The 24,611-nt window shown below is 50.3% G+C and overlaps 1 long non-coding RNA gene across 1 annotated transcript in view; it reads left to right on the top strand.

Annotated features, from left to right (window-relative positions):
- Positions 1-11,597, top strand: part of LOC123330989 — a 42,085-nt gene extending 30,488 nt beyond the window's left edge. Inside the window, exons 2-3 of the long non-coding RNA XR_006547362.1 lie at positions 2,484-2,707; positions 11,095-11,597. This is a non-coding gene — a long non-coding RNA (uncharacterized LOC123330989). The remainder of the gene's footprint in view (positions 1-2,483; positions 2,708-11,094) is intronic.
- The last annotated feature ends 13,014 nt before the right edge of the window (positions 11,598-24,611 follow it).

Raw genomic sequence — 24,611 nt, 5'->3', positions numbered from 1 at the left:
TGCCCAAGGCTCACTCCAGGGCTCAGAAAACACCCAGTGAACCACACAGGAAGTTGAGGAGACTGGGTATGAGTCTTGGTTCTAGCACTTCCTAGTGGGTGACCTCGCACTATCCCTGCACCCTTGGGAGCCTCAGTCCTGTCATCTTTTAAATGGGAGCAGTGCCCATTCCATAGGCTGGCAGCGGTGCTCACAAAGGGGTGCGAGAATGTATCTGGAGCCAAGTCTGTGCTCAGTAAACCCCAGACTCCCTTCCTCTCTGTCGGCCTCCTCATTCTGTCTTCCTCTCTCTTGCCTCCCGCCTTCCGCCTGGAATTCTGCCTTTAAAGCCAATTTCCCATCATATGTTTTCTCTGTGTGCAGCATGTGGGATCTTAGTTCCCCAACCAGAGATTGAACCTGTGCCCCCTGCAGTGAAAGCTCAGTGTCCCAACACCTGGACCACCAAGAAAGCCCTTCTCTTTTTTGATCCATTGAACAGGACTTTTCCCAAGGGCAAGGGTTTAAAAAGTAAGAGGAGGGAAGGCTGAGGATGGGGACAGGACCCTGCTGAGGGAGAAAAAGGGCCAAAGACAGGGCAGAGGGTCAAAGGTCAGCATTCCCTCCACCGTCCACTGTGGACCACTCCTGTTGGTGCGGGTGATTTCCCTCTCCCCCCCCCCCCCGTCTTCTTTAAAATTATAAAACTATTTATGCTGCTGCTGCTAAGTCACTTCAGTTGTGTCCAACTCTGTGCGGCCCCATAGACTGCAGCCTACCAGGCTCCCCCGTCCCTGGGACTCTCCAGGCAAGAACACTGGAGTGGGTTGCCATTTCCTTCTCCAGCGCATGAAAGTGAAAAGTGACAGTGAAGTCGCTCAGTCTTGTCCAACCCTCAGCGACCCACTATTTATAAAGGATGACTAAAGAAGCGATGTATGGAACTGTTTCTTACCAGACCTTTAAAAAAAATTTTTTTTTTTCAAGAAACTGTCTTTTCCTCCAGGATTTGTATTAGTGAGCTGAAGAAGCTTGTAAGACCCAGAAGCCTCTGTGTTATTGCAGCTTAGAAGCTCAGGCCAGGATCAGGGTTCAAATCCCCACTCTGACTCTTCCTGGCTCCATGATACTGAACCAATGACTTCACCTCTCCGTGCCTCAGTTTCCTCATCTGTAAAGTGGGGGAAGTGATGGCTCCTAGGTCACAGGTCAGAGATTGAGCATTAATGAGATAATGTGTCTCAAAGTCCTATAACAGTTCTGGGCAATATTAATCATAAAATAAGAGTAGGATTTCCCTGGAGAACCAGTGCTTAAGACTCCACACTTCAAGTGTAGGAGGCGTGGGTTTGATCCCTGGTCAGGGAAGTAAGGTCCCACAAGCTGCATGGTGCAGCCAAAAAAAAAAAGAAAAGAAAAATTAAAATTTAAATAATGTGGATGGTTTAGCTGCTAACTTGTGTCCAGCGTTTTTTGCGACCCTGTGGTCTGTAGCCCACCAGGGTCCTCTGTCCATGGAATTTCCCAGGCAAGAATATGGGAGTAGGTTGCCATTCCCTTCTCCAGAGGATCTTCCCAACCCAGGGATCGAACCTATAACTCTTGAGTCTCCAACACTGGCAGGTGGGTTATTTTACCACTGAGCCGCCTTAGGAAGCAGCCGCTCTGGATCCTTAGTCATTTCCTGTGGGGAGTCACTCCAGCCACGCGGGACCTTCTTGGCACCTGCTAGGCTTCCTGCATGGAGTCTTAAGCCTCCCTGGGGACTTGTGAGTTGTTTGGAGAATCAGACGTGAAAGTGATTTCTCAGGTGAGATTAGGCAGTGGCAGCCTTGGGTCATCAGCTCCCTAAAGGCCACTGTAGTTCCCAGACCCAGGCCCAAGCTAGAGAGAATGGAGCTGGAGCCAGGCGAGGTGGCTGCTTGGCACTGCCGCTGTGGTGGCATCTAGCAGCACTGGGTGGCAGGCTTGTCCTGCTTTTAAGGCCAACAGTGTCCCGACGGTGTCCCCACAGTGAAGGAGGCTCTGCTGGCGTGGCACTGCCCTTCCGCTTCCCACGCTTATCCACTGCCCTGCCCTCCCCCGCCTCTGTGCCCACCCGGGGGGCTCAGGCTGAGAAGTGAGAACGTCCTAAGAAAGGCTGGGACCTGTAAGAGCCCTCACCACCCGACAGGCATGGGCTCACTCAGTGTTCGGAGCTTTAATCTCATCTCCTTGCCGCCAGCTGCGCAGCCCAGGGGGGCACCCATTTCACAGCAGAAGAGACTAAGGCTCAGAGAAGTTGGGGCACTTTCCCAGCCAGAGGAAGAACCCAGGTCTGACTCCAGAGCCCATGCCCACCGTTTCCAGAGTTTCTGAACTGGGTCATGCCCCTTGTTCACTGGCCTTGGCTCCCAGGGACTGAAGTGGTCAAGGACTGAATCCACAGCTGCAGGGTGGGGTCTGCATGTCCTGAATATATTCAAAGGGACTGGAATTCAATGTCATCATTAATTTGCTTGCAGGCCCCTTCCACCAGTTGTGGGACTCCTGAGGCAGAATCGCACCTGGTTCACTTCGGGCCTCAAGCACAGACCTGGAGTTGACACCCGAGCCCCGCTCCTGCAAGTGCTTTGGAACATGAGTTCTCCGAAGGGAGCCAGGGGCTTCTGGGAGTGAAGCGGATGTTCTCCTCCCGGGGGGACCAAAGGAAGCTGTAGGATAACCATGGTTTGAGCTACGACTGTGGGTGAGGAACCGTGATGACACCTTTCATATGTCCTAGGACATACACCACCCCCCTCAAGGCTGGGGTAGCTGTCCTGTCTCAGGGATGAGGAAGCTGAGGAAGGCGCATGTATGCAGGAGCAGGAATGGGAGAGGGCGGCTGCCTTCCACCCGGCCAGGCTGCTGTTACAGTTCCTGCTAATCTGCCCACAGTCCCCGAGGCTTGAATCTGGGACGGGTCCCCATTCCTTCCCGGTCAGGTCATTCTGAGCTGGTTCATTTTGGTCTTACCTCTCCATCTCCCAGGGAGATGTGCCTGTCTGTCATCCTGGCACTGGGCACTGTTTCCACTCGGTGCCAATTCCCATTATCTCCACTGAGACCCCATGGCCCCTCTGGGAGCTGACAGTCCTCTGGCAGGGTGTATGATCCCAGCTCTGGCCTCTGCTGACACCCCATCTCTTGACACCCCATCTCTTACACTGGTCCTGCCCAATCCCATCCTGGCAGGACAGGGTCATGTCAGAAGCCCAGCTCCATAAATCATGTGTGTGGGGCTTGGAAAGGTTTGGGGCCAGCCCACCCTGGCCAACCCTAGCCCCGAGATAGTCTCTACAAGCCCCCTCCCCACTCTGGAGAACTAAGCTTTTGCTCCAAGTCCTATAGTGAAGTCCATCTGGGGTCCTGCCTCAGCCCTCAGTCTCTCTCTATGGGCACCCCCAGACCCAGGGCCACAGCCACCCCGTGCTGCCTGACCCCATGTTCTGACCTCCCCCCTACCCTCCATCACCACGGGCCTGGTCCCATCCTGGGAGGCACCCTCACTTGGGTCCAGCCGACTCCCCATCCCTGGGCCTGCAGGCACACAGACTTGGGTTCCTAGCCCAGGTCCCCTTACTGCTGTGTGACTCTGGGTAACTCAGTCCCCTTGCTTAGCTGAGCCATCATCACATGAAAAAAAGGGCAGTGACTCCTACGTTGCAGCATGGGTGAGAGGATAGGCGTAAAATCGTCCAGCCAGCACTCATGCTGTCCTCCATCGGTGGTGGCGTTCACTCATTCACGATTACTGAGCATCTTCTGTGAGTCCAGGCCTGGGAATACAGTGCTGAGCTGAGCCCAAGCCTGGTTGCTGTGCCTCTGCGTTCCCTACACTCTAGTGAGAGAGATTACAATAATGGACACAGAGCAAGTCCTGCAATGAGGGTGGTGACCAGTGCTCCAGGAAAAGAGAGCAGGGTGTGGGGAGAGGGCTGGGAGGAGCTCTTCATGGGGGTATGTGGAAGGTAGCCTTTGAGCAGAGACCTGAATCATGTGAGGAACCAGCCATGCAGGTCTCTGGGGAGGAGGGAAAGGCTGTGCAAAGGTCCTGAGACAGGTCTTGCCTGGTGCACTTGGAGGGCAGCAAGGAGGCCAGCGTGTCTGAGCACAGTTTGAGAGGGAGCACAGGGGAGGTGCAGTCAGTGAGAGTGGTGGGGGCTGGACCAAGTGGGAGGCTTGTTTTATTCCTGGGGTAGTGGAGGGTGGGAGCATTGAGGACCAGTGCCTGTTACTGGTCTGTACTGAGTCAGCAACAGCTCCACCCTCACCACCGCAATGGCCTGGGAGGATGCAGTTGTCTGCAGGTGAGGAGGGGGAAGCCAGGCAAGCTCCCCAGGGTCCTGGCCCCCCAGCCCCCTCCCACCTCCAGACAGCGCAGGTTCTCAGCTTCTGGCCACGTGGGAGGAGGAGGAGGAGGCAGGCTGGTGACAGGCAGGGCTGCACCCACCTGTTCAGATCCTGGGCTGACTCAGCTTCAGAGAGGAAGCTGGTGAAAGAGGAGAAGAAGAGGTGAGGGAGGTGGAGAAGGAGGAAGAAGAGGAGGAGGAGGCCTGGCGGAGGGGCGCATCAGTGCATCCGCTTTACTGGAACGAGATTTCAAATTCTGTGCAGCACTCATACTTGGGGGAAACTAAGTCAAAACCCTTCTCGACCCATCAGTCTTAGATGCCCACAAGGTTTAGTAGTTGGAAACCAAGTAGTTTTAGAAGAAGAAGAAGAAAAAAAAAAAAAAAAACCTGTCCTAGTTCTGTAATTGGCTCTCAAGGCTCTGCTCAATGATTATTAAAATACTGACACAAAGCTCCGGGGCCTATATTTATCATTGCGTCGCTAAGACAAGCAGAGGCCTTTCCATGGAGTGTCAGCTATGGTGTGTTTCAAGGTCAGATAACTCACTTTTATTAAGGAAGAGTCTGATTTGCCAAATGAGCAGGACTGAGACTCAGGAGTGGTCCTCAGACCCTCCCGCTGCCTGAAGTGCGTGGAGGGATTATGGGAGGTCCAAGAACCTGCTGAAATCACAGACACGGTGTTTCTAAGTTGGTAGTTCTTGTAGTGTGAGCCCTCAGGAGCAGCCTCTCCTGGGCACCTGTTAGCAAATGCACTGCCCTAGGCCTACTGAGTCACACACTCAGGGGCTGAGGTCCAGGCATCTGTGCTCTGATGGGCTCCAGGGATCCTGATGCGTGCTCTGATTTGACGGTGGCGAGGGCTGAGCTCTAGAAGAATACAGCGGCAGAGAGTGGGGCCTTGGTAAGCACGCTGGCCAGGGCTCGAATCCCCGGTGCTGCCACTTAGGCGCTGCGTGACCTTGGTCAAGTCGCTAACCTCTCTGACTTCTGGCCCCCTATCTGTGAAATGAAATCACAAAAAGCTTGAGGCACTGGGGGAATTTTTAATCCAATGATGATGGCAGATTCAGTCTTCATCAGAGAAGAGTCCTAATGATAATGATGACAATAATGTTTTTGAAGAGAGGAGGTGTGTGAGCAGAAGTGTGATCAGAAAGACGACTCTGTAGACTGGACTGAACACCTGAGTAGCTACTGCGAATGTCACTGGTGGTCAGGGCCGTGGTTAGAGCGGCAGCCAAGAGAGGTGTGTGTGTTTTGGGAGAGGGGTCCTTGTGAAAGAGTCATGAGAAGTCAGGTGCACAGGGACTGAGAGCAAGTTGATTCACCCAGCAAATACTTCCTGAGCACCTACAATGTGGCAGCCCTGCTCCAGACCCTGGCTGTGTGGATGGCAGAGACCTTGCCCTCATCGGGTTCGTGTACCTGCAGGAGATAAAGGCAGTGAGCGAGCAGGCAGGGAACACACAAGGATCTCAGTGCGTGGTTGGAGCCACAGAGCAGGCTGAACGGGGAGGTGAGGCAGAAGGGGATGTGGGACAGTCAGGGCGGTCAGAGCCGGGGACGATGAGCTGAGACCTGAATGACAGGCAGGAGCCGGTCAGGACATGGTTCTGGGGGCCGAGCAGAGGGCAGGGCCGTGCACAGGGTTGAGTATGTGTTAGATGAGCAGGAGGAAGGGCAGCAGCCTGGAATATAGATCCGAGGGTGTCCAGGACACCGTGATCCTCCATGGAAGGGCTGTGGTGAGGAACCGCCGATACAATGAACGTAACCAAGTCTGGCGCAGGCCAAGCCCCAGGAAATGTCCACCCCCCGAGATGCAAGCTCTGTACCTCCTGGCGTCGTAGGAGTCCAGCCTAATATCAAAGTCAGCTTGGGCACTCTTAATAGAAATAAAAGTTCTGAGAGCTTTAGACCAATAAGAGGTGTTAAAACAGGAGGCAGTTTCCCTGAAATAGCAAATGTGGATTGAGCCTGCATAAGGAGGAGACTTGGGGGCATGGGAAAGCACAATGCTCTCGGCTCCAGTGCACGTCCCAGCCCAGTCTCCTCTGTGATGGGAGGAGACGTCCAGTACTATTCGAGCTTATCAAATACTGCAGGGTTGGCCCCCAGAGCATGCGCTGTGATGGGATCAGAGCTGAACTTTGAGATGAGTGGAGACCTTCAGGGGATGGAGCAGCAGGGAGAAAATGGGTGCAGACCACGTGCAGCTGTAGACCCAGTGCCTGGAAGGTGATTGGTGAGATCCCCTCCTTAACTTCACTGGGCCTTAGTTTCCTTATCTGTAAAATGGGTACAGTCTTGGTGGTAGTTGTGAGGATTACATGACATAGTATCATACATTTCTGAGCACGGCACCTGAAACAAACCAAGACTCACTAAATGATTGTTGTTGTTCAGTCACTGAGTCGTGTCTGCCTCTTTGCGACCCCATGGATGGCACGCCAGGCTTCCTGTCCTTCACTATCTGCCAGGGTTTGCTCAAACTCATATCCATTGAGTCCGTGATGCCATCCAACCATCTCATCCTCTGTTGTTCCCTTCTCCTCCTGCCTTCAGTCTTTCCTTGCATCAGGTCTCTTCCAATGATGTCGGCTGCTATTATTAATATCAATGTCATTGTCATCAGTACTACAGCCAGAAGGGGAAATTATGTTCCTGGGCTGCCTGAAGGGACTCACTGAGCTGTGATACCTCTGAGTATAGGACCCTGGAAGAGCAGGCTTCTGTCAGCCAGGCCTCGATTCAGTTCAGTTCAGTCGCTCAGTCATGTCTAACTCTTTGCGACCCCATGGACTGCAGCACACCAGGCTTCCCTGTCCATCAACAACTCCTGGAGCTTGCTCAAACTCATGTCCATTGAGTTGGCGATGCCATCCAGCCATCTCATCCTCTGTCGTCCCCTTCTCCTCCTGCCTTCAGTCTTTCCCAACATCAGGGTCTTTTCCAATGAGTCAGTTCTTTACATCAGATGCCAAAATAGTGGAGCTTCAGTTTCAGCATCAGTCCTTCCAATGAATATTCAGGACTGATTTCCTTTAGGTGGACTGGTTTGATCTCCTTGCTGTCCAAGGGACTCTCAAGAGTCTTCTCCAACACCACAGTTCAAAAGCATCAGTTCTTCAGTTCTCAGCCTTCTCAACTCTCACATCCATACATGACCACTGGAAAAACCATAGCTTTGATTAGATGGACTTTGGCAAAGTAATGTCTCTGCTTTTTAATATGCTGTCTTGATTGGTCATAGCGTTTCTTCCAAGGAGCAAGCATCTTTTGATTTCATGGCTGCAGTTACCATCTGCAGTGATTTTGGAGCCCAAGAAAATAGTCTGTTTCTTTCTATTGTTTCCCCATCTGTTTGCCATGAAGTGCTGGGACCAGATGCCATGATCTTTGTTTTTTGAATGTTGAGTTTTAAGCCAACCTTTTCACTCTCCTCTTTCACTTTCATCAAGAGGCTCTTTAGTTCCTCTTCACTTTCTGCCATAAGGGTGGTGTCATCTGCATATCTGAGGTTATTGCTGTTTCTCCTGGCAATCTTGATTCCAGCTTGTGCTTCTTCCAGCCTGGCATTTCCCATGATGTACTCTGCATATATGTTAAATAAACAGGGTGACAATGTACAGCCTTGACATACTTCTTTCCCAATTTGGAACCAGTAGGTTATTCCATGTCTGGTTCTAACTGTTGCTTCTTGACCTGCATACAGATTTCTCAGGAGGCAGGTCAGGTGGTCTGGTATTCCCATCACTTTAAAGATTTTCCACAGTATGCTGTGATCCACAAAGTCAAAGGCTTTGGCATAGTCAATAAAGCAGAAATAGATGTTTTTCTGGAACTCTCTTGCTTTTTCAATGATCCAACTTGGAAAATTTTAAGCATACTTTGCTAGTGTGTGAGATGAGTGCAATTGTGTGGTAGTTTGAGCATTCTTTGGCATTGCCTTTCTTTGGGATTGGAATGAAAACTGACCTTTTCCAGTCCCTTGGCCACTGCTGAGTTTTCCAGATTTGCTGCATACTGAGTGCAGCACTTTGACACCATCATCTTTTAGGATTTGCAATAGCTCAGCTGGAATTCCATCACCTCCACTAGCTTTGTTCACAGTGATGAACACTAAGGCCCACTTGACTTTGCACTCCAGGATGTCTGGCTCTAGGTGAGTGATCACACCTTCGTGGCTATCTGGATCATGAAGATCTTTTTTGTATAATTCTTCTGTATATTCTTGCTACCTCTTCTTAATCTCTTCTGCTTCCATTAGCTTCACCCAGGCCTAGACAGATCCAGAAGCCTGGAAGGAGAGGGCCGGGAGCTTTGGAGAGCCCCCAGCAGGTGGTAGCAGGGGACAGAAAGGAGCTGAATTGTGGTCACCTCCCAGACTTCCCAGATTGTTTTGGGTGCTCCCAAAGCCCCTTGCACTTACCAGTCGTGAGACACAGACTCTGCTGTGGTGTAGTACTCTGTCCCTCTATCATACTGAGAGCTCTTTGATAGTAAGGCCTAGGAATGACCCAAGTATGTACTTCCTAGGTGAGGTACAGCCAGCTCCCTAGAGAGCAGTGATTGTTTGAATGGATGAATAAATGAACAAAAATAAAGAATTAATGCCTAAATGAATGGGAATAAGTGGCCTGGCTAGTCCAAGGGGGAGTAAGTTTGGGGTGAGGACAATAGGGAGGTATCATGCCTTTCCCCTGGAAGGATCTTGGCTTGAGGCAACTGCACATCCTTTCTTGGACACAAGGGGGCGCCATCACTGCAGCACCCCACATTGAGAGCTGGAAGGACTCAGAACACTTCCCAATGAAACTGACCTGATGCTTAAGTCAGAAGGGACCCAGTCCTTCTAGGGCGCAGATTGTCAGTTATAAGAGGAAGAACTTGCTGAGGATGATAGTCAGCTTACCATTCAGGTGGTGAGCTCTGCATTGCTATAGGTGTGCAAGTGAAGAAGGCTGGCCTCAAACCGAGGTCTCCGGAGTGAACCCAGGCCTTTGCCTGAGATATCTGCAGTTTGCTGGTCTCCTGACCCACCCTTGGCAGCTGCTGGTGCTTCCCAAGGTGGGAGAGACCTAGGAAGCCCCCTAGTTTCTGCCTGCTGGGGAGGGGAAGGGAAAGCCTTTTTATGGGTCCCCTTAGATAGGCCCCTCGGCTTCCCAGGTGGTACTAACCGTAAAGAACCCACCTGCCAACACAGGAGACATAAGAGAAGCAGGTTTGATCCCTGGGCTGAGACAACCCTCTGGAGAAGGGCATGGCAACCCACTCCAGTATTCTTGCCTGGAGAATCCCATGGACAGAGGAGCCTGGCGGGCTACAGTCCATGAGGTTGCAGAGTTGGACACGACAGAAGCAACTTAGCATGCATGCATGCATTAGTCCCCTACCTCCTTCCATGGCAGGCACCTTCCTTTTCTGACAGCTCAGCAAGGTTCCCCCAAAGTAGCTCCATTTCTTTTTTGGAATCATTTAACATTTTACAGAAAGTTGCAGCAGCGGTACAAAGAGCTCCACCCTGCCCTCCCACACCCCGCCCCCACCCCAAACCATTTGAAAGTAAGTTGCTAATGTGATACCCTATCAACCCCAGATATTTTGGGAGTGACAAAACAAAGTCTGTGTCTGCCTCACCTCAAGCCCCCTCATCAGAATCAATACTTGATTTTACCCTGAATCAAGCATTAGTACTATGACAGTTGGCAAATGGTGATTTTCTGATTCTGCCATTCCCTTCTAATGGATCGATCAGCAATCCAAATATAAGGAAAAGCTTTCTCCTCTCCCAGTTAGTCACTCATTATGTGTGGACTCAGTGTGGACTCATGGATTCCCACTGTGTTTAATAGGTTATGATCTGTTACTGTGATTGTTTATTTTGATGCTCAAATGGTCCCAGGTCTGGCCAGTGGGAGCTCCTTAACACTGCCTCCTGTGTGCTTTAGATGTGCACCCATATTCTTTATATACTTCCTTATTTTCTGGTTTCCCTGGTGGCTCAGATGGTAAAGAATCAGCCTGTAATTCAGGACACCCAGGTTTGACTCCTGGGTTGGGAAGATTCCCTGGAGAAGGGAATGGCAACTCAGGGGAACGGCAGCCCACTCCAGTACTCTTGCCTGGAGAACCCCATGGACAGAGGAGCCTGGCGGGCTAGAGTCCATGTGGTCACAAAGAGTCGGACATGACTGAGCAGCTAACACTTTACTTTCTGGCACAGGGTGTTGCAGGCTGATCTTATATTCCTGCCCCTGTTTTCTCCACTTACGACAAATGTGGATTTGTCATCCTGCAGAGGGGCATTTTCAAACTCTGTTGCTCTAACATGCCAACCCTCAGAAGCCTCACAGTGCAGGAGGGAAGAAATTGGACTCTGCAGTCAGACTGACCTGGGTTCAGATCCCACCACTTACTATTTCCATGGGCAACTCATGCAAACACCCAGGAGTCTTTCCTCATCTGTAAAATGGGCACATTTGTCCTATTGCTTCAAAGGGGAAGAAATGAGGGATCCCTCTCCTAAACACGGGTGGCTGTCTCCTGGAGCTCACTTTGCTGCAGATGATGTAACACCACCAGCACCAGCAGGTGACCAGGGGCTGGGAAATTGGGAAGGGGACTCCTGGACCCACTGCAGAGTGTACAGAGCTGAGTTAGAGACCCTAACTCAATTGGGCTCACCAGTGGGATGCTTTGTCTGTCTGAGCTGACATCTCTTTCCTCCCAACAGGACTTGACATTTATTCCCTGTCTTCCAATACCTTGTCGTGGGGGAAGAAGGACATCTATAGGAATGAGACCCGTGCCACTGGGGCTTTGTGAGGGGGACTCCTGACATCTTAGAGATGCCCTGAAAGCCCGGATACAGAGAAATCTCCTGGGACACAACAAGTGCTCAGTGACTGATGACGACTCCTGTGCTTCTGCTCTTCAGATGGTTGAATGAGTTTGGGACATGTTGCATTGTGGAGCATTCTTCGAGATTCATGATGCAGAGCGAGATAATACAGATGCTGGTCACATGGACATATTTTGCTTCTGGAAGTTGGGCTCTGAGCTTTCCTTGTCTCTGAACTCTCTCCAGTGCCAATAGCTCAGGGTTTGTCACATGATAGACGCATGCATGTGTGTGCGTGCTAAGTTGCTTGCTTTAGTCGTGTTCAACTGTTTGCGAACCCATGGACTGTAGCTGGCCAGCCTCCTCTGTCCATGGGATTCTCCAGGCAAGAATACCCCCTGGAGTGGGTTGCCATGCCCTTCTCCAGGGGATCTTCCCAACCCAGGGATTGAACCTGCGTCTCTTAAGTCTCCTGCATTGGCAGAAGGGTTCTTTACCACTAGTGACACCTGGGAAGCCCCCACAGATGCACAGTAAACGCTGAATGGATCAACATCCTTTCTCCAGTCTGAATCTCCTTACTTGCTAACTCCTCCTCACTTTCCCATTTTCCCTGTCTCAGATTGTCTCCTTTACCTGGCCTCCGCTTTCTGCCCTTCAGTCCCCCTTTGTGGTCTCTCAAGCACATCATGCACCTTAGCTGTCTCTGCAGTGATCCAGGCCTCCATCATGCTTGTCTAACTGGCTCTGTCTCCAGCGACACTGCCCCCATGCATTCCAAACCCTGCAGGGACACTGTTGCCTGCTCCGTGCCAGCTCCTTAGCCAGGCATTCAAGGCTCACTACCTCCTAGCCCTGTGGGGGTGGTCTGGTCCCCAGGTAGAATCTAGGAAGCCACTTTTAAACCAGCTTACCCCCAAGGAATCCTGCTTCACTGTGGGATATTAATATAACTACCTCCGTTCTCCTTAGATTAGTGTTTGCTGGGTAGATCCTTTCCTGTACTTTCCTTTTAAACTGATTTGTATCTTTATATTCCAAGTGGGTTGCTGTAGACAACATATGGCTAAGTCTTACTTTTTTATCCAGTCTGACAATATCTACCTCCTGTGTAGATGCTATTTAAATTTAATGTGACTATTGGTATGATTGGGTTTATATCGACCCTCTTGTTGTCTGCTTTCAATCCGTCCTACCTAGTCTTTATCTCACCATCACCTCTTTTTCTGCTTTTCCTTTCTTTTGGCCAATCAACTACTTTTATGGTTCTATTTTCTGTTCCTTGTTGGCTTACTTCATGCCTGATTGTTAAGCAGTTGATTTCAGGTTTGCATGCGTGAGTGCTCAGTCGCAAGCAGTCATGTCCAGCGCTTTTCTGACCCCATGGACTGCAGCCCTCCAGGCTCCTCTGTCCGTGGAATTTTCCAGGCAAGAATACTGGAATGGGTTGCCATTTCTTTCTCCAGGGAATCTTCCTGACCCAAGGATTGAAACTGTGTCTCCCGCATTGGCAGGCAGATTCTTTAGCACTGTGCTGTACTGTGTCTTTAGCTTATTACAGTCTCTATATTCAAGTATGCCCACATGTCATGGATGGAAGAACTTACAATAGGACATTTCACTCTCCATCAACCTTTTGAGCTATTACTGTCCTGCATCTTATTCTCCTTATTTTATGAAACCATAATAAATTACTATCTTACGTTCAAATGGTCAGTTGTGTTTTAAAGAGATTTTTAAAAGAATATTTCTTATTAACCCTTTTGTGTCTCATTTCTAGTACTCTTCATTCCATTGTATTGGTCCATATTTTACATCTGATTATAAGTCTCCTTCCTCCTAAAGGAGTTTGTTTAACATTTCAGTGCTTGTGATGAGGTCTTTCAGCTTTTGTGTGTCTGAAAAGTCTTTTTTTTTTTTTAAGTTGCACTGAAGCATAATTTACATATAAAATATGCCCTTTTAAAATGTGCAGTTTGATGTATAATTCAACAATTACCACTATCTAATTTTAGAACATTTTTGTCACCCACAAAAAAAGCCCATACCCATTTGCACCCACTTTTAATTCTCCACCTCTCCACAACCTTGTGCAACTACTGTTCTACTTTCTGTCTCTATGGATTTGCCTACTCTGGACAGTTCATGTAATTGGAAACACAGTACGTGGCATTTTGTGTCTGACTTCTTTCAGTTAGTGTGTTTTTGTCATCTGTCCGTGTTACAGCATGTATCAGTACTTCATTCTTTTTATGGCGAAATATTCCATCATAGGGGCATTCCATATTTTATCTATTCATCAGCTGATGAAGATTTGGTTTGTTTTCACTCTTGCCTACTACAAATAATTTGTTACATATGTACACTCATGTACATGTTTTTGTGTGGAAATTTGCTTGCATTTCTCCTGAGTATATACCTAGGAGTGGGATTGCTGGGTCATAGACTTCCCAGGTGGTGCTAGTGGTAAAGAACCCTCATGCCAATGCAGGAGACTTAAGAGACACAGGTTCAGTCTCCGGGTTGGGAAGATCCCCTGGAGAACGGCATGGCAACCCACTCCAATATTCCTGTCTGGGAAATCCTGTGGACAGAGGATCCTAGTGGGCTACAGTCCATGGGTTGCCAGGAGTCAGACACGACTGAAGTGACTTAACATGCACACATGTTGTAATTCTGTATTTACCCTTTAAATGAGACTACTTTCCACAGTACCTGTACCATTTCAGTCTCACTGGCAATGTCCCACAGTTCCAGTTTTCCACATCTTTACCATCCCTTATTGTTTATTTGTCTTCATTTTCGTAAGACATTCCCACTGTGGATAGAATTATACGTTGACACTTTTTTCTTTCTGTTTTTTGGTCGTGTTGTTCCACTTTCTTCTAGCTTTCAGTGTTTCCAGTGAAAAGTCTGTTGTTATTCTTGTCTTTCCCTTGTCTCGCTACAGTTTGTGCTTTCTCTCTCACTGCTTTTAAGGTTTTTTCTTTATCATTAGTTTTAAGCAGTTTGTTTATAGTGTATTTTTATCTTCCCTGTGCTTGAAGTGGGTTGAGCTGCTTGATTCTGTGGATTAATAGTTTTCATCGACATTTAAAAATGTTTGGCCATTATTTCTTAGGATATTTTTTTCGGTGCTTCCATCAGCTTCTTTTTTCTCTCCTTTGGGGACACCAGTGCTATGAATATTAGGCCCCTTGCTTCATAGCCCACAATGCTGTATTCAGCCCCTTTCCCTTCTCCTCTTCCTCCTCTTCCTTTTCCTGTATTTCATTTTGGATAGTTTCCACCACTATTCATAAAGTTCACTAATATTTTCTTCTGCTGGAACAAACTTTCTGTTAATCCTGTCTATATTTCAGACATTCTACTTTTAATCTCTAGATGTTTGATTGGGAGTTTTTATATCTTCCATATCTCTCCTTTACATGCCCTTGCTTTTATTTATCTTCTTGTATATATAGACTATTTTTAAATAGCTGTTTTAATGTTAATCCACTACCTCTATCACCTACATTATTTCTGGATCTGTTTCAATTGAATGAGTTTTCTCCTCATTATGGCTCACACTTTTCTATGCTTCTTTGCATGCTTAGTACTTTTCTTAAGTTATTCTGGATTTAATGTTGGATGATGGATTTATTAAATTTTCTTTAAATATTTTTGATCTTTGTTCTGAGATGCAGTTAAGTTAGCAGAAACAGTTTGATATCTTTGAGGCTGTCCTTTAAGCCTTGTTATGTGTGAGTTTAGCCCTGGGATTTCTTTGGAAGGAATGATGCTAAAGCTGAAACTCCAGTACTTTGGCCACCCCATGTGAAGAGTTGACTCATTGAAAAAGACTCTGACACTGGGAGGGATTTGGGGGCAGGAGGAGAAGGGGATGACAGAGGATGAGATGGCTGGATGGCATCACTGACTTGATGGTCATGAGTCTGAGTGAACTCTGGGAGTTGGTGATGGACAGGGAGGCCTGGCGTGCTGTGATTCATGGGGTCTCAAAGAGTCAGACACAACTGAGCAACTGAACTGAACTGAACTGATGTGTGTTCTTTCAAGCTGCTCAGTTTGGGGTGATTTGTTATGGAGCAATAGATAGCTATTACAGAGTGCAACCACTGTGGGAAGCTCTGCTCACTAGACTGATAATCCGTGCTTACCTCCAGCCCCTTCAAGAAGATACACTCTCTCTGCTCTTTTGTTCCCTCACTCCAGATACAAAAAACCTCCTAAACGAGAGCATTTGATTGGTAGGATTTACATCATGTGCTGAAAAAAATAGAATCCAGCTTCTCTATGGATGAGAAATATCTGTCTTGTTTGGGTTTCCTGCTTGCGTGCTTATAGTAACCCTGATTTCTTCTTAGCTATTATTAATTAGTGACCTATATCACTAAATCACTAAAGTCTTGTCCACTAAACTATGGGCTCCCTGAAGGGAGAAACTATCTGTTTTGTTTGTTGCTCATTCCCTTGCACCTAACATGGGGCCTGATACAGAGTAGGTGTTCATTAAATGCTTTATAAATGAATGAAAGCTTTCCACCTCTCAGTCTAGTTTGTACATGTTGTCTTCTCAACAAGGAGCAATATTGGCCAGACTTGTAAGAATCAACTGGGATGTTTATTTAAAATGTAGAATTATAGGCTCCATCACAGGTCTGGGAAGAGGCCCAGAAAACTGTAATTTAACAAATGCCCCATGTTATTTAGGTAGCTGAGAGCTACAGCATCATATGTCTCTAAGGGCTGGTCCCCCTCAGCCCAGTTCACTGCTAGCTGAAACCTGTATGGGTTATTTTGTAGTCTTCTTGTCTGGGACAAGTGACCCTCATTACTTTCCTTTTTCTCTGGAGGACCTGCTGATTGTCCCCTCTAGTCATCTGCAGGATTTTCTTTGCTTCTCTTGATTTCTCCATGACCTTCAAGCATCAGTCGAGCTGTGGACACACAGGCACTGTTATGCAGGAGTTGGGGGAGGAGGAGGGAGCATCTCACTCCCAGGCAGCACTGGGTAATGGAACTCATTTGCTATTGGTCTCAGGGGATGGCCAGAAAAGATTTGGTCCCTGAAGATGGGTAGGAAAATGAACATAGAAAGACAGTGATTATAAAAGCCATCCATCTGCTAAGTGCAGATGAATAGAAGGGATGGTAAGTGCCACGGGGAGTAATGTAGGGAGTGAGGCCAAGAACTGAAGCATTCAGGGATGTCTGCATGGAAGAGGAGTAACCCAAGCTGGGCCTCCGAGAAAGATGGTTGAATCTGGTAAAGAAGTAATGGAAAGGAAAAAAGAAAAGGAGAGTATACCGGGCAGAAGGAACAGAGTGAGAAAGCTGTGGAGTTGAAAATGGGCCAAATCACCCCCAAATTAGTGGCTTGAAATAACAAGTTTGCTCTTTCTCATGGTTTCTGTGGGTCAGGTAATCAGGAAAGATTCAGCTAGATTGTTCTGGTTTAGGGCATCTCTTAGGGTTGCAGGGAAACAACTTCTGGTGAGGTCGAAGGACTGTGGGTCCTACCAGCAGAGAGTGGGTTCAAAGTCCAGCTGGGCTGTCTGCTTGAGTGCAGCTTTGGGCAAATCACTTCATCCCCCCATCCTTCATCTGTCCATCTGTCCATTCAAAAAGTATTTCTTGAGAACTTTCTCTGCCTGCAAGTGAGTTCTATGCTGAGGATTTTATCAGTAGGAAAGGCAGTTCCAGATCCTACCCTCATGGAGCTTAGTCTCTCAGGATGGTTTCTTAGCAACCTGCAGGCTGTGTGTTCGTGATGGAGGAACAAGGCGCTGACACAGTGGTTCTCAACTGGGGACAGCCCTGCCTCCACAGTGTACATTTGGTCATGTCTGCAGATGCCTTTGGTTGTACAGCTTTGCTGTGAGGAGTTGGGGGGATGGTGGTGCTACTGGCATTTGTGTATGGAGGCCAGGGGTGCTGCTCAGCATTCCGTAATACACAGGCAACTGCCACAACTAAGAATCGCATGGCCCCAAATGTCGAAAGTCCAGTGTTGAGAAACACTGCCATAGGAGCAGGGCAGGGGTCCTCAGCTTGGGAAGGAGGATGTCGGGGAAGGCATCCCGGAAGTAGTGACTACAGAAACCTCAAGGTTAGGTTGGCCAGGCAGTGAATACGTCCATGGAAAGGGAACTTGGGGGGCTGGAAGAGTGTTCCTGGCCGAGGGAACAGCATTGCAAAGGTCTGGAGGAAAGAGAGAACAGGATCCCCCGAGGAACTGAGCAGAATTCATTGCTTCTGGGATACAGAGAGTTGGAGGGGTTCGGCGGATGGATGAGATGGCATGTATGGAGCATGTGCTTCAGGAATCGTGAGCAGTCCTGACTTTCAGGGGGTTGGACCCTGGACCCAGTGCTTCATATGCGTCATCTCACAGAACCCTCGTGGCAACCCTCTGGAGCATGTTGTCGCTTTGCCCTTTACAGATGGTTCACAGAAGTTACAAGTTGAAGGTCACGTTGCTTTCGTTGCCACAGAGTCCGGCATCAAACACGTGTAAGTCCAGGTGCCAAGGAAGGGCTCAGGTTGTGTTTGTTGATTGAGCAAGTGAGTGACAGAATGAGGAAACCAGGCACAGATCTGGGTCCTAAAGCCTCGCTGGGCTCAACAGAAATGACTGTCCTGTGGGGCCTGGTAATCGAGGCGTGGTCACAGCTGGTCCCCGAGACCAGCGAGGAAGCGCCCTGGCACCCAGGTGTGACTCACCTGCGGGGTCCCAAATGTCCCTGCTTCTCCTGTTCCTTCCTCCCCCCTCGATGGAGAACACGTGCCCAAGGCCACCTCTGTCCACTCCCTGTCCTGTCACCTCGTCATGGGAGGATGTGGAATCAGGCTGGCGCACTCTGCTTCTCAAAGGCCACATGGTCACGGCAGGGTCACCCGAGGATGCAGTGACCTACATTGTGCCTTTTCACGGCCTGGCCTTTGGCGTCCTCAGCCACCCAGGAGGAGCTGGTGAAAGCGTAGGTTCTCAGTCCCCCTCCAGACTCTGGGGGTGGGAAGATCTAAGTCTGTAGGTTGTAGGTTTTCACAGTCTCCCCGGATGACTTTTAGGCAGGCTAACGTGTGGGAAATGGCACCGAGAACTGGCAGAACAGCCAGCCTTTTGGCGGGCAGCCTGCCTCTTACAGAGGCCCTAGCGTGTCCCAGCAAGGGCTGCATCCACCAGGACCCGACCGTGTGCTGGGCTCCAGGCTGAACCCTTCCTTGATGGCTCGCTCCGGGATCCGCAGACGTGCTGGCCCTGTTCCCCTCCTTTTACAGATGAGGAAGCTGAGGCCTGGCACAGCGAAGTACCGGGCCACCCAAACAGGATCTCTGGCTCGAAAGATCTCATAAAAACACAGATCTCGTTGAACACAGGTTCCGAAACCTGTCTGTGGCCTGGAGCAGGTAATTTGGTTGAGCTCACCTTGCTGGATTGTGAAATAGCCCAGTTTTTCCTCTATTTCTTCCCCCTCAGGTTATTTACCCAACAGGGATATGGTATGAATCCCAGCTCCAAGGCAGGAATGAAAGGAGCAGAGGGCAGGTAGGTCGGAAAACCCCAGTGAGGAGCAAAACTGGAATCCTCTCTTGGGGAGCGTGGGGAGCTGATCCTCTGAGACCTCCAGGCAAAGACGTCTTGCACCCAAGAAGCAGAGAGATGACACCAAGCTTGTGTATAAACACAGGATCTTTGCATAGCTGCAGAGACTGAGCCCCCTGGGTTGGATCCAAGACCTGGAAATGCCTTCCAGAAATCCTCGTCTGGCACCAGATGGTGTGTTGAGAAGGATGCATTGGGTGGCACTGAGGGCTTTGGCCTGGGGTCCAGGGAGCTGTTTCTTCCAGTCTGGTCCCTCCGCTTTGTGTGCTTGAGTCAGTGTGCATCCTTCTCTGAGTCTGTGTTTCCCTGTGTGATGTTGGGTTTGAACCAACTGCTCTCTAAGGGTCTTCTTATTCTAGACTGAATTCTTAACCTCAGGACCCAACACAGAACAGGTGCTCAGGAAATCTGCCTTGAATGAGCGAATTTGCTCTCCTCTTCCTTTCCTGGAACCGAGGTTGGTGTGGTGTTCAGCTCCTTCTGCCCGCTCTTTCTCCTCTCACACAGACCCTCAACGGCAGTCCAGTGCTTCCTCTAGAGCCGCCTGTTTGACCCTCCAGCCTCCAGGTCACACCGCTTGGCACTAGCTTCTTATTGCCCCTCTCCCTCTTTCTCCCACTGCCTGCAGCCTTGCCCCTCTGGCCCGGCCCCTGAAGTGCATCTGGAGGGGTCTCCCCAGGACACAGTCGCAACCAACACGTCCCTCCTCCCAAACCCCAGCCTTCCCACTGGCTCCTCCCTCCCATGTGCCCCTAAATCACCTTTCAGTCCAGTGCCTGCCCTTCTCTCAAAGCCTGGCCCTGGCAGTTCCACGGCTCACCTGGGGATGTTGGGAGGAGCCGGGGTGGGATGAGGCCACTTCACCGTGGGCCCGTGTCTCCAGTAGCTCCTCCCCGGACCGTGGTGCATCCACAGCTCCGTCCATGACGCAGGCGCATTGCAGTGTTATAACTGATGACGCACGGGCGACGGGGCAGGTACAGGGAGCGCCACTGTGGGCCCTTTTGAGAAGGGCAGTGGGGCACTCAGCCCTGTTTGCCATGGTTGTTCCACTGACCAGCTGCGTGGCCACGGGAGTCCCCCAGCCTCTCTGAACCTCAGTGTCCTCATCTGTGAGGGGCTGGTGACACTCACCCTCTCCGGGGTGCTGCGAGGATCACCCATGACAACAGGTCTGAAGCATGAGGGTGCTTTGCCTGCGCTTGGTGCTACTGTGGGGTGTTACCATGGAGGACTGGCCCCCGCCCAGGGCCCGCAGCCTCCGAATCCTTCCACTTTCAGCTGCTCCCAGTAATGGCCTGCGTGGTTAGGCTGGCTGCGTTTCCGATTTTGGCTCCAAGACACACATCGACCTGGGCTGTGCTTTGTGAGGATGGATGAGTGGATACCCAGCCACTCTCCAAACTGGATCTCGGCATTTAAATGATTAATGTATTCAGGCTGCAAATAGTACCTTATGTCCCAGGGCCTCTGGGGTGCTTGAGAAAAGATCCGGCCCCTTGAGCACTTTGAAACAGGAGGCTAAAGCCAGGGATGTAGTTCTCTTTGCTAACTTTAGGGCCGGGCACTCCCTCGTGTAAATAAGAGGCTGCAGGGTTGGGGGCAGGGCCCACCTTCTCTTCCATCCAGGTTTGAGGTTCGGGTTCCTTCTTGGTAAACTGGAAAGAAGCCTGGGTTAGGAATCACCGCGTGGACTTGGGTCTTGATGGTCTTGTCAGCTGGTTGTATGACTGCTCCATGGTGCATCTTCCCACTTGCAAGATGGAGACTTCAGTCTTGCTATGGAAAAGCTCTTTGGGAACTAGGAAGCGAGCAGAGGGCAGGCACTTCTGGGTTTGGTGGTGGACTCTGTGCAGTGAATAAAAATTGCATGGGGCCGTCTATATGTTCTTAGCTCACAGAGGGGGCACAATGGGGTGTCAGTTAGCTCCCAGCTTACCCTTGTCCCTGAGCTCAGGGCAGAGTCTCGGTCTCAAAGATGCTCCCTGACCTCTCTCCATCCTTGGTACCCATGACAGGCTCATGGATGTGATCACTGGAGAGATGAGGGCACCCTCTGCAGTGGTGAAGACTGTATCATCACCTAACCCCATGTGGAAAAATGTACTGCATAGAAACCTATGCAAATAAACCTCATCTCGCCTGGAGGCGACCCCTTGCTCTGTGATCCTGGGGGCAGGGACAATGATGTGGAATTACACTTGACTCATTTCTGTTTAGATGCCCACCCTAGCTCCACCCACAGGAACATCCATCAGAGCGAGCAGTGCCTGGAAGGTCTGTATGAGCACAGAGCCGACAGGTGCAGACAGATGGACGCTCGTGTGCCGTCTGCAGTTGCCACCTCAAAGTTTTGGAACAGCCAGGCCCCTGCATGTGGGGTCTTTCCCCTGTGTTTCTCCCTCTCATCTGGCTCACTGGTTTGCTAACTTTAGTGGACCCAAGAGTAACCCACGCAGAGTTCCGCTCTCCAAACCACTGCAACGGCTAGGATTTTCCAGGGAAAGCTTGAGTCTGGCTCTAGTGCCCGTCCTAGGCTCCATCTCCCCAACCCCCGTGTCGTGTGCGATTCTGCTGCTGTACATACCCCTCAGTTGCTGCTGTAACCGTGATACCCGGCACAGTGCTTGGCATGTATTATGTGTGATGCGTGTGTGCACGCTCAGTCCTGCCTACCTCTTTACGACCCTGTGAACTGTAGCCCGCCAGATTCCTCTGTCCATGGGATTTCCCAGGCAAGAGTAATGGAGTGGGTTGCCATTTCCTTCTCCAGGGGATCTTCCCAACCCAGGGATCGAACCTGGGTTTCCTGCATTGTCAGGCAGATTCTTTACCACGGAGCCACCTGGGAAATCATTATATACAATAACTGCCCAATAAATGTTGCTTGGTTTACCTAGTATGTTAATTAATGGAGCAAACAAACCTCTGAAATCTCAGTGGCTTCGGATTAAAAAGGTACATTTCTTGCTCATGGAAAGTCTTTTCTCCATCTGGTGACTCCAGGACCTCTGGGTTTGGTCATCTCCACTGTGGCCCCGCAAATGTCCATGGCACAGAAGGAAGAGAAGAGGGAGGGGCATTTTCTTGTCTCTGTTTCAGCCCCAAAACGCACACATCCCCATAGCTTGGGATCCATCCACCGGGGCTGGTCTTGGCAGCCCCAAGTTGATGGCAAGGTGGGCTGGCAAAGGAGGGGAGCCCCTGGACTCTTCAGAGCCTCTCACTGCTGCTCCGCAGCCAAGCCTTGACCAGTGGGTGGCCCTCTCTGATCCTGCTCGGCCTCACTGAGCAGCCTGGCATGCATGCCTGGAACCATCTGAGGCTTTGCAGCCTCCTCCGTCATGCTCTTCTCCAGCACCACAGGGAGGGAGGGGTGACTAACTCCACTCAGCCACTGGGGGCTGGGGCTCGGTGTGGCCAACCTCTTTTCCAAGGTCCAAGGTCAAATGGCTACCAAGGAGCAAAGCCATGACTCAAACATGGGTTTGTTTCTTAACTCCAGCTCTAGTACTTCCTCGACCATGGTCCAGATGTCCTGTGGGCACACTGGTCCAGGGGCTTCAAGACAGAGAAGGGACGAAACCTGAGACTCTTTGGGAACATGGGGAGAGATGGGGAAAGGCTCGGAGGCAGCCAGGCAGTGGCCAGAGGAGTGCGTGTACCACCCACTTTGTGTGATGTTGTCCGGGAAGGAAGCCCAGGACTGAGGAAAACAGCTACATTTACGATGAGAGGTGAAGAATGGAGGCGCCTTTTAAATGTGACTCAGTTTATGGGACACTCAAGAGAGTCACTTAGATTTCGCCTTGTCCTTGAGGAATGAGGACTGTCTCTCCATGCTCTCTGATTATTTTTGAAATGAACATTTCCTCCACCCCACATAGAACTTGTTATTCAGAGTTCTCCTTTTTCGCCCGTCAACTTCTTTTTTGGTCTAGTTGAATGCCAGAGGAGATAAAAAATATATACAGTAGGAAGCAAAACAAAAAAAAAGAGAGAGAATCAGCTTCACTTTTCAACAAACTACTTTTAACAAGTGGGTTCAGACTTGTTGACAGGTCTTGGTCTGTTCTTAGCAAACCTTTAAGAGGTTCTGTTCTGAAAGCAGTAGGCAGTTTGAAGAAGTGGAGCCATGGAGTTGGTGAAGGTGATCCTTGTTTTACCCGGCAGAGCTCTGTCTGTGTGCACTCCTTGTCACACCTCTCTTCCGGTGCTTGCCTTGGCGGATGACTGCCCAGCCAGGGCCTGTCTGGAAGCCCGGGAGCCGGCTCTGCCAGGCACCTCTGCTGGGTGACTCCAGGATGACCGCTTGGTCACCGGGCAGCTCTGACCGTGAGAGCATGCGCCTTCTCCATATCTGCCTCCTGGCTCTAGACCCACACACCCTCGTTCTGCCCCATTCGTCTTTACCGGGACAATCTACAGGAGCACCTGTTTCATCAAATTTCTCATGTCATGTAGAAGAAGTAGGTCACTGATTCCACAGAACCTGGAGCCTTGAACGTCAAGACTCTTCAGGTTGTGTTACGTCGGGTCGTGGGTGGCAGCCATCGCCAGGGAGGTGTGGACACCCACAGGACAGGACTTCAGTCCTGAGGCCACACGTGTGGCCGCGGCGTTCAGGGGCGTTGGAGGCACAGGGGTGTGGGGTGGCAGAAGCCCTCCCAGAAACGCGCATCGCTGTCACTGTGATCCTGTCACTGCGGCTTAGACCCGCCCACCGCTTCTGACACCCTCAGGGTGGAATCCTGCCATCCTCACGGGGCTTCCAAGGCCTCATCTCCCCTCCGACAAGCTCCCACTCCATCCAAACGCTGAGCTGCTCGAGTCGCCTCCACGCACTAGGCTGCCTCCCACCTCACTGCCTTTGCTCCTGCTGTTCCTGCTGCCAGGCCCGCCTTTCCCACTCATTCCTATGCGCACGCCCTGTGTGACTCCTACTTGGCACCTGAGATTGAACTCTTCCAGCTCTCTCCTCCTTCCAGAGGCCTCTCTGGCCATGCTTTGTCAGTCCTGTCTGGTTTCAATCTCACACAGCCCTGTGAGTGCTGGACCAGAAGGAAAGGGTTTCCTTCCAACCAGCACGGGGCCTGGTACCCCAGGAGTTCTGCAGACTGATGATCGATGCAGTGAAGATCAGACTTTCCCCACGGTAGCTCACATCTCAGATCCCACCCTGCATGCATGCGTGCTAAGTCGTTTCAGTCGTGTCCAACTTGTTCCTTGAACTGCAAGGAGATCAAACTAGTAAATCCTAAAGGAAATCAGCCCTGAATATTCATCGGAAGGACTGATACTGATGCTGAAGCTCCAATACTTTGGCCACCTGATGCGAAGAGCCCACTCACTGGAAAACACCCTGATACTGGGAAAGATTGAGGGCAGGAGGAGAAGGGGATGACAGAGGATGAGATGGTTGGATGGCACCACTGAATCAATGGGCATGAGTTTGAGCACACTTCAGGAGATAGTGAAGTACAGGGGAACCCGGCATGCTGCAGTCCATGGGGTCACAGTCAGACACAACTGAACGACTGAACAACACCAGTGTTTGTGCTCCAGCCTAATGGCTGGTTCTTGTCCAACACACAGGACCGACCAGATGGCTGAGGCCCATGCAGGCCCAGTTGTCTAGCTTGGGGGCAGAGATGGGTCCTACACCTGAAGCCCCTCTTTCCTGGGGGCCAGGAGAGTCTTGGCTCAGAACACAGACGGGGCCATTTTGCCACTTAAAGGCTGTGATCTGGCAAGTATCTCCAGCTCTCCATGTCTCAGTTTCCTCATCTGTGAAATGGGA

Source organism: Bubalus bubalis, chromosome 21, assembly GCF_019923935.1.
Source record: "Bubalus bubalis isolate 160015118507 breed Murrah chromosome 21, NDDB_SH_1, whole genome shotgun sequence".
Classification (NCBI taxonomy): Eukaryota; Metazoa; Chordata; class Mammalia; order Artiodactyla; family Bovidae; genus Bubalus; species Bubalus bubalis.
The sequence above is the reverse complement of the archived record's forward strand: the minus strand, read 5'-3'. Positions and strand labels throughout refer to the sequence as shown.